Consider the following 17,932-nt stretch of genomic DNA (forward strand, 5'->3'; position numbering starts at 1 on the left):
AAATCCTAATTCAGTGACTTAAACTGGGTCAGCACAACAGAAAATGCTGTCAAGTGAGATGATAGATTTGTGTACAAAGCTCCACTCTGACACCAGCAGCACAGCTGCCCTGACAGTGACCCTGATCCTCTCTCCCTGCTGTGGGTGAACCTCGGAAACTCTTCCACCCTGAAGGCACAGGAACCAAATGCAGTCACTGCAGTTCCTCCTGTTTCATATGCCTATCACCCTGTTATGCTCCAAGTCTTGTTACAGGCAAAAGGGAATGCACCACGCAGCTCACTGGCTTGATACTCACTGCCAACCACATGCTGATACACATGCCCATGCACTACACACACACTCCAGTTTCTCCAGATGCTGACTACAGACACATGGATGCCTCTGGCCCATGGTCTGGCTCCAGTGTGCTGCACTCAGACCCCAAATATGCACATGCATGAAGAATAGAGAGCTCACACCCAGGAAAGGAGTTAGAAGTGGTATTTAATAAGACAGGACAGACCATGCTGACTGGATGAAGGGCATGGCCAGCCAAATGTACCAACCAGCAAACTGTTTACAGGCAGCTGACCCCTTTTATCCCCCTACCCCTTTATTTTACTATGCATTTCTTTCCCAATCCACTTAAATCCATCCCTTTCTCCACCTTTGGTTTCTCCCTTCAGAGAGAAGCATCCCACAATTAGTCTCACACAATCCCAGCATGCTTCTCCCAGCATCTCATAATAAGCCCCAAATCCCAGTCTGTGCAGTGCCCCAGAGAGCTGCCCCCCAGGGACCCACGAGGCTAGGTCTCACCCAGCTTTTGGGTCTGATGCTCTCTGGGCCAACCCTGGGATTCTGGGGCTGGGGTTTCTGTCTCTGATGGGGAAACTGGGGCATCACCCCTGCCCTCTGCCTCCATGATTCTCTGTGTGGGGAAGGGTGAGCCTAACAACACCAGCACCACCAGTGGGAAATGTTCTGGCTGCTACTGAACCAAAACAGGTAGGTGCCTTGTGGTCACTTCTGTTCTTATGCAGCAGAAAGAAAAGGAGGATGGAGTGGAAGGACCTGTGTGGTCCAGATGCATCCTCACAGACTGGAATCCCTTGGCAGTACTGGCTCTTATATGGCACCTCCACCAGAGGAAGGACTCTGAATCAACCAGTGATGATGAACATCTGCAAGGCTGTTCGTGAAAGACTTCTATCCCTATTCTCCTGAGCACAGTTCCCATCTAACTGGCTCCACAGCCCAAGCTTCTTTGCATGGCAGAATATGCCCACAAGCACCACCTCACCGAGATGGAAAAATGGAGCTAAACCCATCCGTATGGACAGGCAGAAAGGAACCAGTGCCCCATGAACACTTTTGCAGAAGATATCAGAAGGGAGTGCTTAAGGATTGTGTCCCAATGTTAAGAGAGCACAGTGAGCCACAGAACCCCAGAAAAAGGACAAATACACAAGGCAGCAAGGGCAGACCAGCTTTGAGGAACAGAACTAGTACAGTACTATTTAGTGAAAATTTGATTACAGACTACCTTCTGAGCCTCAAGGCTTGTTCCTCTACAACCTTCCTGTTGTGAAAGGGCACCCAATGGAAGTAATGCTGCCAGCTGTACTAAAAAGATGCTTCAAATACATATTGGACAGGGAACAAATGGAGAGAATAGCAGCCAGATGATTCAGTGCTGGCTGCACATCTTTTCTAAACTGCCAATAGCACAGGGTCTGGGTCTGAGTCAACGGGCGGCAGCAGCTTGTCTTGTAAATAGTCCCCCGTCTTTTTTCTCTGCTGCAGAACTATTCAAAGCAAAAGAAGATATTTCATAAGACAGTGTTTAGCCCTCTCTCCCTTGTAACAAATAGGACCATTCTTCCTGCCTCCTGCGTCAATCCTGATGGTATGTCTTTGTGTTACAGCAGTGGATAGAGTGTCAATGTCCTCTAGAGTTATTCTGGACATTTCAGCTATTGTGTGATGGATTGCCTTTAGCGGCTTTTTAATCAGATCATCCATATCTCAGTATTCCCTCCTGAGGATTGGGATGTTTTGAATCTAAGTGTGGATCAGATGCTACCAGCAAGCTTCCCTAGTGCTTTAGAGACTGCAGGATACACCTTTCTCTTGTGGATATCTCACAACACAGACTTCTCCTTCATCGATTTGGATCTGCAAGTCTGTATCTGGATAATGGAGCTGAAGCGGCTCTAGGGAGCCCTTGAGCACAGATAGCCAAACATCTAAGTGGGGAAGATGCACTCTTACAGCAACATTGTCCCTCAATTCATACTGTAGTGATGATGCTACAATAGGTCAAGTCAGTCCATGGGTTGAGATCCAGCCCAAGGGGCTGCCTGGCCAAGCATTGCCGAGCAAGGAAGGGCAGGGCTGTAACTGAGCTGAAAATCAGCACTCCTCCAGTTTAGCTGAGGGAGAACGGAGCTCCAAAATTGGGCTTAGATAATGCTTCTGGGCCATGGGTGGGGGTGGAGGCCTCAGGTGAGGCTAGTCAAGGGCACTAAGACTCATTGATGCACCAAGGCTCCTGACACCCTTGGCCTTCAGCTGCCACGTGGGAAAGTTGGTGCCCTCTCAGAGAGCCTGTGTTGTAGCTGCAGCTTCATGTGCATCTCAGGTACAGTATGGGTCCTCAGATATTGCTGGCCACCTACATGTAGTCAGCTGAATTAAACCTGTCAATGGATGAGATTCAGCTGAAGATGAAGATACCAAAACCAATGTATCAAACACATATGCTAAGTTCTAAACTGTTGCTCTGTTGGTGGACTTCTAGGACTGTATTAATTTGCCTGATAAGAAGGATCCAGTGCCATTTAAGATGCTTTTGGGTATCCAAGTTATCTGTAGAATATCTCTAGAGGACTGACGGATAAGACAGGAGGACTTACATGAGACTCAAGATCTTTTGGAACAAATACTCCAGGAGGATAGGCAGGATACTTTGGGGCATCCTGATGATAGGACACACATGTTTAGACAATCTGATCACAAGTTATTACTGTCAATGTAATATCAAGAGCTGTTTGGACAGCCAGGTGTTGGGTGTTTGCATTAAGGTGGTCTGAATAATGGTTTTTGTTTTACTGACTAGACCTCCCTTGCTTATACAATTTTAAGCGTGAATTTTGAGCTAAATCCTAACAAATCCATGAACACTTTTTCTCTTGAGTTACCTCTCAGAGGCACATATTCTCCGCCGTTGTGTTTTACAGTACAATGTCTTGGCTCTCTGGTACTGCAGCCTGCACTGACTTTGCCTTGGTATAGCTGAAGAGAGAATCACTACTGTTCTTAGAATTAATTTTTAAATATTTCCACATCAAGGAGCAGGATAAACACAAAATTCTGGTAGGAGCTCAGTGCTGTGAGGGGTGACAACTCATTTTGCATGCTTCAGAGGTGCACCACCTTGGAACGGTGCAGTGTCCAAAACTTGCTAAAACAATCTGAAAACCTCCTTCTTTAAGGAACTACAAATCATAACTCAAAAAATGCTGTGCAAAGTAAGCATTAGGTCAATATTCCCTTAAAGATCCTGTCTTAAGCCACCCCAGCATATATTCCATTTCAAGAATACTTGGATGTTATATTTCAACCACTGAAACACTTCCCAGGAACTGATGGTTTTACAGTAATTACAACATTGCGGATGCTATGTTAATTCTATTTTTCCTCAGAAGACTCTATCTTTGTCTTTTATTTAAAGATATATTATTACTTATACCCCAGGATGTACTTCTGATTTACTTTTTATCAATTAAATTTTCTCTGATCAATTTATCCAAAACTGTATGTGAGCATTTCATACCGGTTCAAATTGTCTCCAAGTATTTCATTAAATTTCATTCTCAGGAGACAGTTATTCCATCTAGATTTTGTAATAGTTTATCACAGATTTGATAATAGTTATTCAAAAGCATGCAATTTCCCTTAGAAATTACTCACATACTTTCACCTCCCATAGTTCTCAAGATAAGTTATTTTTAGCTGTCACGAATATTGGTGAACTAGATTTAAAATATATGTGGGGAGGTACAGTTATGTAGGGAGAACCAAAACCAGACTTGACTTACACTCAATTTCTGTTCAAAACCCATCAAGAACCTTTCCCAGAAGAGGCAAGCAATGACAAACTGCATTGTTCTGATGGTCTATGCTTATACAAGATGCTTTGCTGGAGGTTTTCTCTGCCAGGCAGTCACTGAGCAGGATGGAGGGCTGTATGTCTTACTTGGTTCCCCAAGGAACAAGTATGTTTACAGCTTTGAAGCAGTCGACAATGGTGATTAGAAAGACCTGTTCTTTCATATCCTGTGACTTACAGATTAGGATGCATTTCTTTGGTGCAGGTTCCAGCTGTTTTAGGGAAAGAATGGGATTCTACCCAGATGTCTAGACAATCTTCTGGACACTCTAATCATCAGTCTACTGGCTAAAAGAGACCTTCAGAGTAAGTTCTGTGAAGAGTAAACCACACATGGGGTAGTCAGTAGATTTTAACGTTTTAGCTCTGCAACTTGCAGAGATTTTCCTACCTGAAACTGGAATGCAGAAACAGCATGAGCAATGTTGGCTGTACACTCTCAAACTTAATTAAGAAACTTCTACAAAGAATAAAATAAAAGGTCCAGATACTAATGTGAAGTAGCTATTAGAAAACATTTAAATATGCTTTCTTGGCTGTCTGTAAATTATTTACTTTGGGCTTTTATCCACCCCAGCTGAACCTGCAGAATTAATGGCATTATCAGAAAGGAAAATGAAGTATTAAGATAAACTACATCACACCCAGAAAAAAAAAGTCAATGGAAATCATTATTTCACTGAAAAATACCTGAGAGAAAAATGCATCATTCAATGCACAATTTCACATCCTAGGCAATGTGTGTCTTACAGCAGTTCTGCTAATTTGGGAAAAACCCATATTTTGGGACTGTTGTTTTTGTCTCTGAGCTTTGCGGGGGCAGGTGGGTCTGGCACAGAAGCAACATGTGCCTTTCAGGATTTGTCCTCCTGAGTTCCTCACCCCACTTATAACCCTGCATTCCAGGGTAGTTGTTGGTGTGCTGTGGAGGGCACTGAAGGGAAAATGAGGCTTCTTGGATTTTACTGCTGGTTCAGAAAATGTCCTGCTGTGTGGCCACTGACAAGGTGGCCACATCCAGTGACCACATCCTTCAAGCCATAATTACTCTTGAATGTTATTAATTTATCACCCACTCAGCACAGGGAGCCTCTCGCCTCACCTGGATTTTCTGAATGGAATTTGCCTTCCCAAACTGTAACACTAAGGTTTCATTTCTGCCAGCTGTTGTTAGGAGTGGGAAAGAATTCAAATTGTTAGGAGTGGGAAAGAATTCAGTTCAAGACTGAATCTCTAACCCCAAGAAAACTTTGTGTAGTCCTGCAATAAATTGCATCCCTTTAATTCAACTGTAGTGACTTCAGCTGTTTCAAGTAGTGAGTAGTAAAACTGCTATGGGAAAGAATTAAATGATCCCACAGCTCTCTAGAACTTGTAAAATAATCATCTTCATCAGTTCATGCACAGTAGAGAAAGATTTTAAAACTAACAAGATTTTTCCACCTCTTCCTCACAATTTCTGATGTCCTATGGTGCCTCCCAACAGTCACAGGAGGAATTCTGATGCATAAGGGTATATTGCAATCTTGTATCCTGTAATACAATACAAGGGGGGTTGGAACTAGGTGGTCTTAAGGTCCTTTCCAACCCTACTCTATAATATTTCTCCTGTTTAACAACTGATAAGGAAAAAAAAAACTTTCATCTCCAGCACCTCTGGATACACTATTACAGATATTTTCCAGTTTTTAGCATCTTCAGTGTTGCTTATGAAAAAAAAAAAGGGAAGAAATCTGAGATAATATTTCACACATCAACCAAAATAAAATACTAAGTTTAATTAAACGTCACACTGAAATGTATATGGTCCAGTTCCCATTGTTGCACTGATTAAAACTCCCATCACCTGAACCTATGCAGATTTTGTTAGATGTGGAGCATCTAACCAGTAAGACTCAGAAAGGTCTAGCTCCTGAGGTTTTCTCTTTCTTTAGGGGGATGCTCCCTACTTCTTGCCCACTCCCTGGGGTAAGCCTGTCCCCTTTTCTGCTACACACAGCATTTGCCTGTTGACACAGCTTTATTTGCAGTATACATAAGTCAGTCAGTGATCCTGCTCCTTTCTGTGCTAAGGTTGAGTTACAGCATTTTCACCTAGTTCTCACACTAAAACTTTGTAAAATAAAATTAACAGGCTTTATTGTACAGTTGCTCATAAGTAAATCTTGAAAAACATTATTACACTGACTAATTGGCAACACAGGTTTCTCGTTCAAGTGCACAGGGAGATAACTACAGAGTGCAAAATGTTAGTTTGCTGTTCATGGGATTTTTTCAAGAGTATGCCTTGAGTCGTTTTTATAGACCTGTTCTGAAATCACAATGGTATCCATGCGCAATGGCACTTATAAAACTCAGCCAGGATAAACCTTCGTAGAAAACATGACAAATTAGGACCATTGATGGTAAAGTTGGGTTAAAAGCCTTTATTTCAGTTTTAGCTCCTCAGCTCCAAACAATGTTTGTTAATAGTGTTTGCACTGGAGGTATGTGCAGCAAGTAACACTTGTACAGACTCTTTTTTTTCCACTGAGTGCTTTGTCAAAAGCAATATTTGATGCACATCTCTAGTAACATCCTGAAAGCCAGAGGAAAGCCAGATAGTTTCTGCTAGTAGTGATTTACTGTCATGTGTAAATAAGAAAATGTTGACAGCTGACAGCATGTTTTAAAATCTCTCATTTGGATGTTATAATACTCTCTATAAGTTTCTGACAAAAAAAAAGCATAGGTAGTGGGCCTACCTTGGAGTGGCACATTATTTCTCCTCCTGCTTTCTTTCCTCTGGAGACCTACAAAATGCAGCTCCTTTATTCTGTACTTCAAATAAGAAAAAAAAATTACAAATATATTAGCTGATTATTAGAAATCATCTTAAAATCCTCTCCAATTATTGCAGGTTTCTAGCATCCTCTGTCCAGAAAAAAAAAAAAATATTTTTTTTTATTAAAAAGGTAAGACCACATCAGTAGCACTCACTATGGACAAGCAGAAGCTATACAACTACAAGGTTACTAGAAGACAGGTTCTTCCAATTTTTTCTTAAGGGAAAAGCATTTATCTCAGCGATTGTTAACTGATATATGAACATGACCTCTGGGTTAATGTTTCCAGAACCTTTGGCAGCTTTTGAGTCAGTTGTTTATCTAGTTGCACATATCCGTGACAGATCAGCACTGGATAAAATCACACCAAAGAGGTTCCTCTCCATTTCTGCGCAAGTGCTGTGTCCTGCAAGTATTTCAGTGACTGTACAGTGAGTTCTGAATGCAGAGCAGTAGTTAATCAAAGACAGCACTTCTGCTGCCTTCTGTTACATTGGCGCATACGTCTTGGTTGAAATTCAAGAGTCTTGTTCTTAGTACATACTAAGTAAGATCACAAGGGTGAGTCTGGATGTTAAGCAGTAGTTTATTCAAATAGCATTCTATTCCATAACTTTACTCCATATGTTCTGTAAGACATTCTTAATAGTAATAGTAGTATTGACTTTCATTATTTTCTTAAGTAAATCATAAAACTAAGTTTGATTTGTAGGAGCTTTCCATTTAGGTAAAATTACACTCATTGAACCTAATCAAGACCAAGTGCATGTTTTAAAATGAAAAATTAGTAAATGAAAATTTGCCACAAATTAACAATACAATTTCTAAATGCTTATGTTATTTGAATTGCAAATACTGACTACTGCAATTAAACTAGGCAGCAGTGTATAATACAGCATTTTCTTGACAATGTGTTAATAGCCATGTTCCTCTGCTCAGGTACAGCTGGCAGCTTTCAGCAGTCTCAGGAGCATTAAAGAGAAAAAAATCACCCCCAACACAAGCTTCTTGATGTATTTAAACACAGAAGGCCATTCACATGCAAAACATGAAAGATATTAATTTCCTTGTAATTAATATGGGGATATGAACAGTTATAAATTTACAATTATCATAGAATACAGGGTTGGAAGAGACTTGAGAGAGCATCTGGTCCAACCTTTAAACCATTAGCATGCATCCTCACGTCTTTCTAAAACCACAGCTACACATTCAGCTCATTATGGCCATGTATAATAGTCACAACGCCAGGTTTTCAGATGGATCAGCTGACCTGCTTCCACTGAGATGAATAGTGTTTCTCTAGGTAACAGAGATGTTTCATCAGATAACAACGGACAAACAATGATTTCAGGTTAATGCAGCTACAGAGGTAATTCACACTGCAGCATTCATGTGAAAACAAATTCCGCAATAAGGCAGTTAGTAATTGATAAAAAGTGGTATCTGTTGAAGATGATCCCATGTGGGTGGCAAAGTAGTCAGCAGTGCTTGTTTTGCAAGAGTCCCAAGGAATGAAAGATGCGAAGACTTATTATATTAAGGTTGTCGTGGTTTAAACCCAGTCAGGTAACTTGTTCACTCACTCCCAGTGAGTGGTGCCGGGCTGACAACAATCGGGGGCCGTCCCCCCCGTCCACCCCCCCGGGGCTCTCCCCTTCCCCTCTCCCGGAGGAACGGGGAGGAGGATCGAAAGAGTGCAACCCCTGCGGGTTGAGACAAGAACAGTCCAGCAACCAATGTACAACACAAATCACCACTGCTACCACCAACGACAGCAATGATAAGGGAAAATAACAAGGGAAGAGAATACGATACCACCGGCCAAGAAACGAGTCCCACCCGGAAGTCCGTGTCCTTCCGGGTAACTCCCAGTTACCCCCCACCCCGGGCATGACGTGCTGTGGTATGGAATACCTCCCTGGCTAGCCCGGGTCAGGCGCCCCATCTCTGCTTCCTCACGGCTTCCCCTCCTCCCTGGCAGAGCATGAGCCTCACAAAGTCCTTGCTCAGGGTAAACATCACTTAGCAACAACCAAAAACATCGGCTTCACCAACGTTGTTCCCAGGCTGGAAGTCAAAACACAGCCCTGCACCAGCTACCACAAAGGAGAAACATGACTGCTACTGCTGAACCCAGGACAAAGGTCCTTACAGAATCACAAAGAGGACCCAGCTTCTGCATGTGGGAGTTCTCTGCTGTAACTGGAGCATCTCTGTCTTAGGGTGATCTGAGCTAGTAATGAGCCAGCAGCAAACTGTCCACCACCTGTGATTGCTAGGTGCCCTTTTCCAGTCTCCTAAGCTTCAGCTTCCACATAGCTTCAGTAGCTTTGTTTACACATAAGGCAGGTATTGCAAAAAATACATTTTACTAAATTTAGGAAATGTGCCTGTCTTATGATTAGGACACTGCTAACCATCCTTTGTCTCCTGCCCCAGGAACATGAGCAGGACATGGGGCTAGGGCCATCTGAAACAGGAGCACACAGCAGGCTGGTGGGATCTGTGGGGGCAAGGGGAAGCATGGCCAGGCAGGAGATTTGGAGCCCAGTGCCAATGAGGTGGTGGAGCTGGGCATGCCAGGCAATGAGAAGACAAGGAAGGAAGGGGGCACAGTGCTCAGTTGCCTGGCTTGGAATAAGGACTGTTCCAGCGGTAGGAAACAGAGATTGGTTGTTTGCAGACTCCCGCGAGTCTTTGCAACTACAGATTTGTGCTGGCAGCAGTCCCTTTCCTGTGCATGCACAAGGATGGGTTGGCCCTGCAAGGGCTCATTACATCTCTGTGTGCTCTGAAAGCTGCTTTGAAAGAGAGTCCTCTACATTCATGAAAACATATGCAGTTACTATTATTAGTAGTAGTAGAGGGGGCAAATTCTGACATTGTTTATGGAAGAAAGTCCTTTGACTTTAGCAGGTTTTCCAGTCTGGCCAAAAAAACTGGTTTTTGAATTAATGCAAATACTCCTGTAAAAAAGGAGAGGGTTCAGATCAGGCCCAAGGGAACAGGGGAATTTGTGGATCCTCATACTAACAATTGTAAGAAACTAGTCCTGTTTATGGTGGAATGAATATGTCAGTGAACACAATGGCAGGGATGAGATGTCTTTATGAAAATAGGGTCCCTATTTTGAAAAGTCCTAAGGAATTCAGCTTTAATGTTTGTTTGTATTTCAGATTATAGTTGCATATGAAGAATGTTACAGTCCGACAGGCAAATCTTATTTATGATCTTCTTATCACACCTAATAGAACATTAATATATTTTATCTGTGTAGCAGGAGCAAACTGGTTATTCATATCAATTCAATTTGGCATGTCTTTAACATCTTTGTCATATTTTGAGGGGATGACAGGGAATCAGCCTGCTGGATCCAGTCTGTGGGAAATAACCTCTTCATGCATCTTGCAAAACAATTGATATCCTTCCCTCATTCTAACAACAGTTTTCATACTTACCTTACCTGTAAATTGTTTTACCGATCATTTTTCAAAATGCAGAAGATATTAAAAGGGAAATTAAAACCCCTGTGATTTATCAAATATCTGGGATATATGCCTTTTTTAATTGACTCTTGTCAATACTTTAAAGACAGGTCTAGTCACAATTACCTACAGTATAACAATAACTGTTTTCTTGTAAAGCACAGAGTATGACTATTTAATGTTTAACACTGAAATTTGATTTTTAATTGTATGAATTTTCATACTGATAAAAATATTTCTTAATTTTTTTAAATGTAAAAATAATGTTAGAAACAGTTTTTCTTTGAACTCCCTTAAATCCCATTGAATTCCTAGTTGGAAAATTTTGCATAAGTTTTGGGCTAAACATGGAAAGATTTTACAATATTATGAATAATAACTTACAGCAGTCATTTTTATGATATTAATAGCTTTTGCATTGATCTTAATTTAGGAATTATACAGAAGCATTTTTGCTGATATGGCTGTTGTTCTTCAAAATGGATTTAAATATTCCCCCTCCTCTTATTTAACCTTTTAATTGGTCAAACCATAGTGCACCCATGTACAAAACTGTGAGCATTTTCTCTCAATGCCTTTAATGAATTGTCTTTTTTCAAAAATTTTTACCTTTGATTAAACTTTCACGTGTTTAGATGCTATGTGGGACTTGAGTTGGGCTCTGAAAATTTTTATCCTCATGCAGGATTCTGCAAAACATCTCCTTTGCCATTATCCTAACACTTCACTGCTGCATTATTTCTATTTATCACCAAGCCAATGAAGAATCACAAATACATATATAGACAGGTTTTGAATTAGAGCAAAACCCAGAATGAATATCTTTCTCAGTGCAGCACCTGGCTTTTATTTTCAGGTATTTATACCTAAAATTGAAACACCTCCTTTGTAAGTGAAGTAATATTCCTTAAAAAATATTTAGCAACTGAAAGCCTTTAGTCATTTCTTCTATGTTATTTGCTCTTTTTTGTCTGCTTACTGTCTTTAAACTCTTGCTTAAAGCTATGCTGGACTACATTAAAAAAAAAAAAAAAAGGTATTCAGGCACATGAAGTAGATTCCTATAGCAAAATTGTGATCCAAAATAACAGACATTAAATATATGCCATAGTATGGAGGTGCCTAAAATCAGCATGTGCACATGAAAGCTTTCCCAGGCTTTAAACCACAGCGAGAGAAATGCCTTCCTGGAACAGTGATTAATGCTCAACTTTGGAGAGCAACAGGGTTTGAGATGTTCTTCTGTAGTCAGTGTTTCTAACCAGCTGCTCCCTGCTCAGCGCACAGGCTGCTGCAATGCTCACCTCTCCCCAGGCAGTGAGGTCCGCACCAGGGAAGCAGAATCACAGTGTTTCAGCCAGATCCTTCTGCCAGCCCTGGCAGCTGTGCTGACAGAGAGCAGGCAGCAGCAAGGGGAAAGGGAGGGAGATGTTGGGGTGAGGGCTGCCCCTTGAAAATCCTGGAGGATTTTATATCTGTGTGTCTATACGTTTATACAGATATCCATATTTTATAGATACCTAAACTTTAGTTGCCTGATAAGATCTTTACACCACTCTGCTCACATAAAAGTGCTTTAAAGCCGGTGCAAATAATTTTTTTTGTTTTTATTTCAATATAAGGACTTTGCTTATGAAAGAACTTTACCTAAATAAAAAATATGCCAAGAGTGGCTGGAGGAGGTTTCGCTGCACCTCTCCTTCCATAAGAATGCTTAGAACTATAAGGTATCTTGAAGGATCAAGAGAGTTTTGGGGTCACTGAAGGGCAGGGGACAAGAAAGCAATAAGAAAAACTAAGCAAAGGGATAGAAAGGAACATAAGAAATCATAGAATTCTCTCCTTAATAAAATATGTGAAAATCTGATACAGAAGAAAATAGTATTTCAACCAGTCCTTACACTAGAGTTATTAGAAATACTCAAATCAAAAGTAAACCTCAGTGCATCTAACCTGGGCCGACCAAGAGGAAGCAAAAAGCTTCACATAGTCCCTTTGGGGGGAAGCAACTGACACTGAGAATTTGTGTGGAAAATCAAGCCACTTTTTCTTAGTCACCAGGTTTTTACCTCAAGACTATGCTGGCTGTGTAAAATTGCATGAGTTGCAGGTTTAAAGCAATAAAGCTTAGGTCAAGCTGTATTAATATTTCAGAAAGTCACCTGGCAACACTCACTAAGCTATTCTTCATGCCTCATTTTAATTTAATTCTGCTACCTTATGGTGGACCAATTTTATAACATGGCTGAGGAGGTGGAATAGCTGATGTATAATTTCTGCCAGCTAAAAGTAATATCAAAGCCATTCCATTTTTAATAACTGTGTTATGTTTAATAAATCATCAACCAGTATAGGAACAAGGATATTTTAAGTAGACCTACATGTATTGTCTTTCCATGTAGACACTGATTTTCTTAATATATTATATTTAGGGTTTCCTTGTACATTTTAAAAGAACAGAATGATGGTTTTTATCCAAGTACAAGAATGTTTTGTTGGAGATACCAAACAACCTTGACTCTGCCCTGTACTGACACCTAGATGAAATAAAGATGAACAAAACATATTTTCTTCTTCAAAATCAGTCTCAGAAAAGAAACCTTTCAGGCCTTTGCCCCAGGGACTGTTAATGCATATTGCATGAAACAATCAAAAGGAAAAAAATAGCAGAAAGTGGAATTTGAGACATCCCCATTCCCCTTCCAAAGGGAAAACATACAGCTACAGCTCCAGAACCATGCCTCTTCCTATCAACTTCAAAAGGCTGAATGTGGACAATGCCCAGCTCCATATTCCCCAGTTTCTGCTATGCTTGGGTGATGGGGTTGTTACCTTGGACATGAAAATCTCTATGAAGCTGAGAGGAAACCAGCTTTTCAACTTTGTAAGGATACTCATACTTTCTGAGAAGAATATAGACATCATCACAACTGTATTTGTTTCTTTTTTCCAATTATTATTTTTTGAAACCAGGATTGGTTTAGAGTTAACTGCAGTGGTTGTCAGGTTTGTGTCTTGAAAGGTTTAGAAAGAGCCCAGAAGGGAGAAGATGTCCTGGACCAGGGGCAGAGCAGAAAAGGGTGAGCCCTTAAGACTGCTCCTCTTAAATGATTGTCATTACAGGTTAAACAGCCAATGTGCAATAGAGAACAGCCAAGGGAGCAACGCAAATGATGACTTTGTTTTCCCCTTCAGCCTAGAGAGTGGTCTTGGGCTGTGAGTTCCTCTATCTTCATCCACAGCAAAAAGAAACACAGAAGATGCCTGTGCCCTCTCCATCACAGACTCCAGGGGCTGTGAATCTCATTTTAGTCGTCTAATGGTCTGCATTCACTGTATGAAAGTGTCTAAATTGGATGTCTGAATCACACTCCCCATGCCAACTTACCAAGGAAGCCAAGCTCAGTCTTTCAGAGTGTGAGAGAAGACTGAAGTTTGGAAAGGGATGGATTGCCCTAAAGATGGGCAAAAGTACAGGTTTTCCATTCCTTGGAAAATTCTGGAAAAAAAAATGTTCTAGTTTAGAATTAAAAAGTACCCTATATTTTATAAGTGCTCATAAAGAAAAAATCCCCTTTCAATCATACCAATCATACTCAGATCTGCGTGTCTCATCCTTAGGAGCATGTAAGACAAGCTATTAGATTCAGCATCCGTAAACTGCAGCTGTGGGTTTTTTTTTTTTGTTTGTGTGTTTTTTCAAAAGTAATGTATTTCTGGGCTGGAGGTGGATGCAAGACACATTTCTAAAGCAGTGATTATGGCTTTTAATGGTGATACGGAAGCAATGAAAAGCTGCACACTGTAGAGACAGCAGGAAAAAGCTGCAGGGTTGGTTTTTTTCCTGTACTCTATTTGGCTTCCTTCCATTTTGCTTAAAATCTTGTCTGAAGAAAGTTGTGTATTGAGGTTTACTCAGTATCTTAGTCCATAGTATTGTATCTCTCCTCTCCTCTCTTCTCCTCTCCTCATTTAATGGAGACAGAATGTCAGTGGGCTCTCTATGTATGAAAAGGCGATGAATGAACCAGCAGATCAATGATAAAGGATGAGAATTCAGATAAGGCGTGAATCTGTAGGTGACCAATGGAACACACTGGCAAGGAAAGCAGCAAGCCATCAAGTTAGCACTAGAAGTTCTTCTAGAGGTTACAGTAAAGTAATAGTAATATGTTAAGGCCCCGAGCCACCTACGGTTCTGTGGCTTGAGATATGCAGTAGTCAGGCTACGCAATCTAAGTCTTTGCTTTCTGAGAAGCTGCCAGACCAGCACCACAATCACCTCTGTAGGGAACCATCACCAGTCGAAGGGTGTCTGCTGAAGGAATCAATGTGCTGAGATGGTCCCTTTGAGCAGCAAACCGGTGCCCTTCATGCCATTTCATGGGGGTTCCTGCTTCACTAAAACAGATTAAATAGCCTGGCATTTCCAGGCCATACCATTTTCCAGCTGAGTTTAGTCAGAGACAAGGAATCAACTCATCTCAAAGTTTCGTCTCTCTCAAATGTCTCTTTCAATATGAATCAAAGCTCCTACTTCTTTTTATTTATTTCTTTTAATTCACCAACATGAAAGTTCAGGTGCAAATCAAATGTGCACATTTGTCTTGGATTAAATCCTAGCCAGAAAGCTAGAGAAAAATTGACTGCTACTGCTAAACCCAGGACAACATTTCACTAACTTTCACCCTTACCTTGTAATATTTGGTCTTAAAATAGGCCTAAAATTAAAAGTTAACTTCGACCATAAACATAAGTCCTTCCACAAATAGAGTTGTTCCAATTATTTGTTGCATTAATATTCCATAGTTAGTGTGTAACTCCTTTGAATATTCACTTGGTTATTTCATTTAACAAATTCATTTTAAAAATCATGTTTACAAACATTATTCAGAAGGAAAGCAAATATTTCTGTTCCTCCAAAATGTAAATTAGTGCTTTTTGTTTGCCCATTAAATTATGAGAATTATTAGCTTCTACCAACAAAATCAGCTTTCAGTAACTTCTAATGCAAATTAATTTCTGCAGAAGCTCATAATTTAATAAGTGTATGCGTCCTGCTGCTGACAAGACACCTTATTCATTTATCAAGCATATATATTTATCAACATATGGTTCTTCAAAAGTAATTCTGTGTTCTGAAGAAATTGCCAAAGGATTTCAGGTTAACATAAACTGGTGTTTGAAAAAATCAAATCTTAAATTTCTTCTTGTATTTATGCATATTATCTACTCCATTGTGTATATACATATGTGTAAGCATGTGTCTTTGCACACATCCTTATGTATATTTAATTCTCCATCAGTGACAATCATTTTACCATTTCAGTTGCACTACTGGATATTTATATCTGCAGGTAGATATTTATAGGGGTATAACTATGTGAGGCACATTAAGACTTCATATTCATCTGACTTTCTAATCAAAAACTGGACAAAGAGTCTGATTTATACACAAAATTGTGACAAACGTAGCAGAAACTGTTCCATGTGACTCAACTCTTTATTAGCTCCATGGATCTTTTACTTTTTTAAAGACTTAAGAGTGAAACTGTGACCGTTTAAAAATATATCCCTCAATTTTTTGTAAAGGGTTTAAGATAACCTCATGAACTTTAATACACTGAGCTTCACAGCTTTCTTATAGGTTAAGTGAGTGATGTTATTAAACATAATATCTGTTTTCGGGACTAGTATGGCCGATGCATCAGCTCTTGCATGATTCATTCCTAGACTCAGGCAAAGCTGCTCTCATGTATGGTATAAGGCTCTGGTCCCGAACCTTTAAGCTCAGTGCATAAAGTTAGAAGTGGAGGCCCTAGCACCTAACGAGGTCTGATGTCAGGTATGCTGAGGACCTGTCACCCTGTGCCACTTGCTATTTGGTCCTGTGTTTGAAACCAGACTCTTTATAGTCCAATGATTGACAAATGCATTTTCAGGTTGCAATCTTTCAGCCCCAAACATTTTCTTTAAGAACCCTGTGTCAGTTGCATGGGAAATTGGCAAGAAAGATAAGACTAAAATCCACCTTCTATGTCACTGCTTGCAAGGGGCTGCAGATTTTATTGAATCCAAAGTGCAAAGGCCTCAGGGGTCTAGGCAATTGCACTGGGATTACAGGGAAAGTATGGTTCTCAGAAATACATATAAAAGTCTCTACAACAAACACAGAAAACTTAAGAGGATGTGTCTGTATTTAGGTGACATCTATAGAGGAGCAAAACATTTCTAGAACCATGACATATCAGCTCAGCATAAAAATTGCTCTGCTTTGTACAGTGAGACCCCAGCCTCTACACTATTTATGCCATGTTTGAGGGCTTGACTGGAATACATTAAATGCATAGATATTGTGGTGATCCTATATTCACCAGCCAAACTTCAAGTTTTTCACTTTTGTGAATGCTTCTTAATACAGCCTTGCTTGGAAAGACTGCAGGCAGTAGTGTCATTGCTTCGTGTCAGCATACTCGCCATAGAAGAGGTTGAAAGGGGAGCAGTCATGCCTGCTACTTGTTTATTCTTTCTTTTCATGTGCATATCTATATTAACCTCTATTAACCTATTTTCTTCTGATTTGAAGATGAATTATGACCCTTTGTGAGCATGTCAGATTTTATACTCCAGCTGGTTTTCTATGTCCTAGTTGTAGTTTTCTTATAACCAGATGTCAGTGGTTCAGCTTATCAGTCTTACTGGCATCCAGTCACAGGCACAGCTGCAGCCACATTTCTAATGATAGCCAGATGCATAACACCCTTTGCACTGCTCTAAAATTTTGCCTGCATGGTCCATCTCCTGGCAAGATGAAGAGCATTATCATACAAGTACAATAAAGTTCTTATCATTGTACCAAAGAGACTGAATGTTATGTCCTGTGCTGAGCCGCTAATACCTGTTTGGGAATAGTTTTTCATCTGATGCTTTCTGAAGACTTGGGCAGGCAGAACTCTAAAATACTATTACCTGGATGAAGATCTCAAAGATAAGACAGAGATGCCACTCTATTTTTTCCAGGTAATAGATGTAATCTCAAAAGAGGCTGGCTGAATTTATTCCAATTGAGAGTTTTTCTGACAGGCAATTGTTGATTTGTCTGAAGCATACTATCCTGTGGAAATATATTGATTTCAAAGAGTGTGTGTTGGAAACCTTCCTTCCTACCCTGGCACGGTAGACTCAGATAGCTTGAGGAGCCAGCTGGCCCAGAAAAAGGACAATTCCAGCTCAGTCAGGGATGGCTTCCAGGTCCCCAGACCCATCTGGGAGGAGTTCTGAGACAAAACTAATTTATTTAAGATCTTTCAAAAGAGATTTTACTTATTTCTTCTTTTATGAGGTTAACTTTAAGTTATTTTAAATGTACAGGGTTTACTACAAACTGGAACAAATAGCATCTTGAAATCTTAGGCAGGTCTTTGAAGTTGAGTTACTCAAAAGTGAGCTCTACAGCCATTCTA

This window comes from Pezoporus occidentalis, unplaced genomic scaffold, assembly GCF_034315485.1.
Source record: "Pezoporus occidentalis ecotype Australia unplaced genomic scaffold, CSIRO_AGI_Poc_V1 ctg3, whole genome shotgun sequence".
In the NCBI taxonomy this organism is placed as follows: domain Eukaryota; kingdom Metazoa; phylum Chordata; class Aves; order Psittaciformes; family Psittacidae; genus Pezoporus; species Pezoporus occidentalis.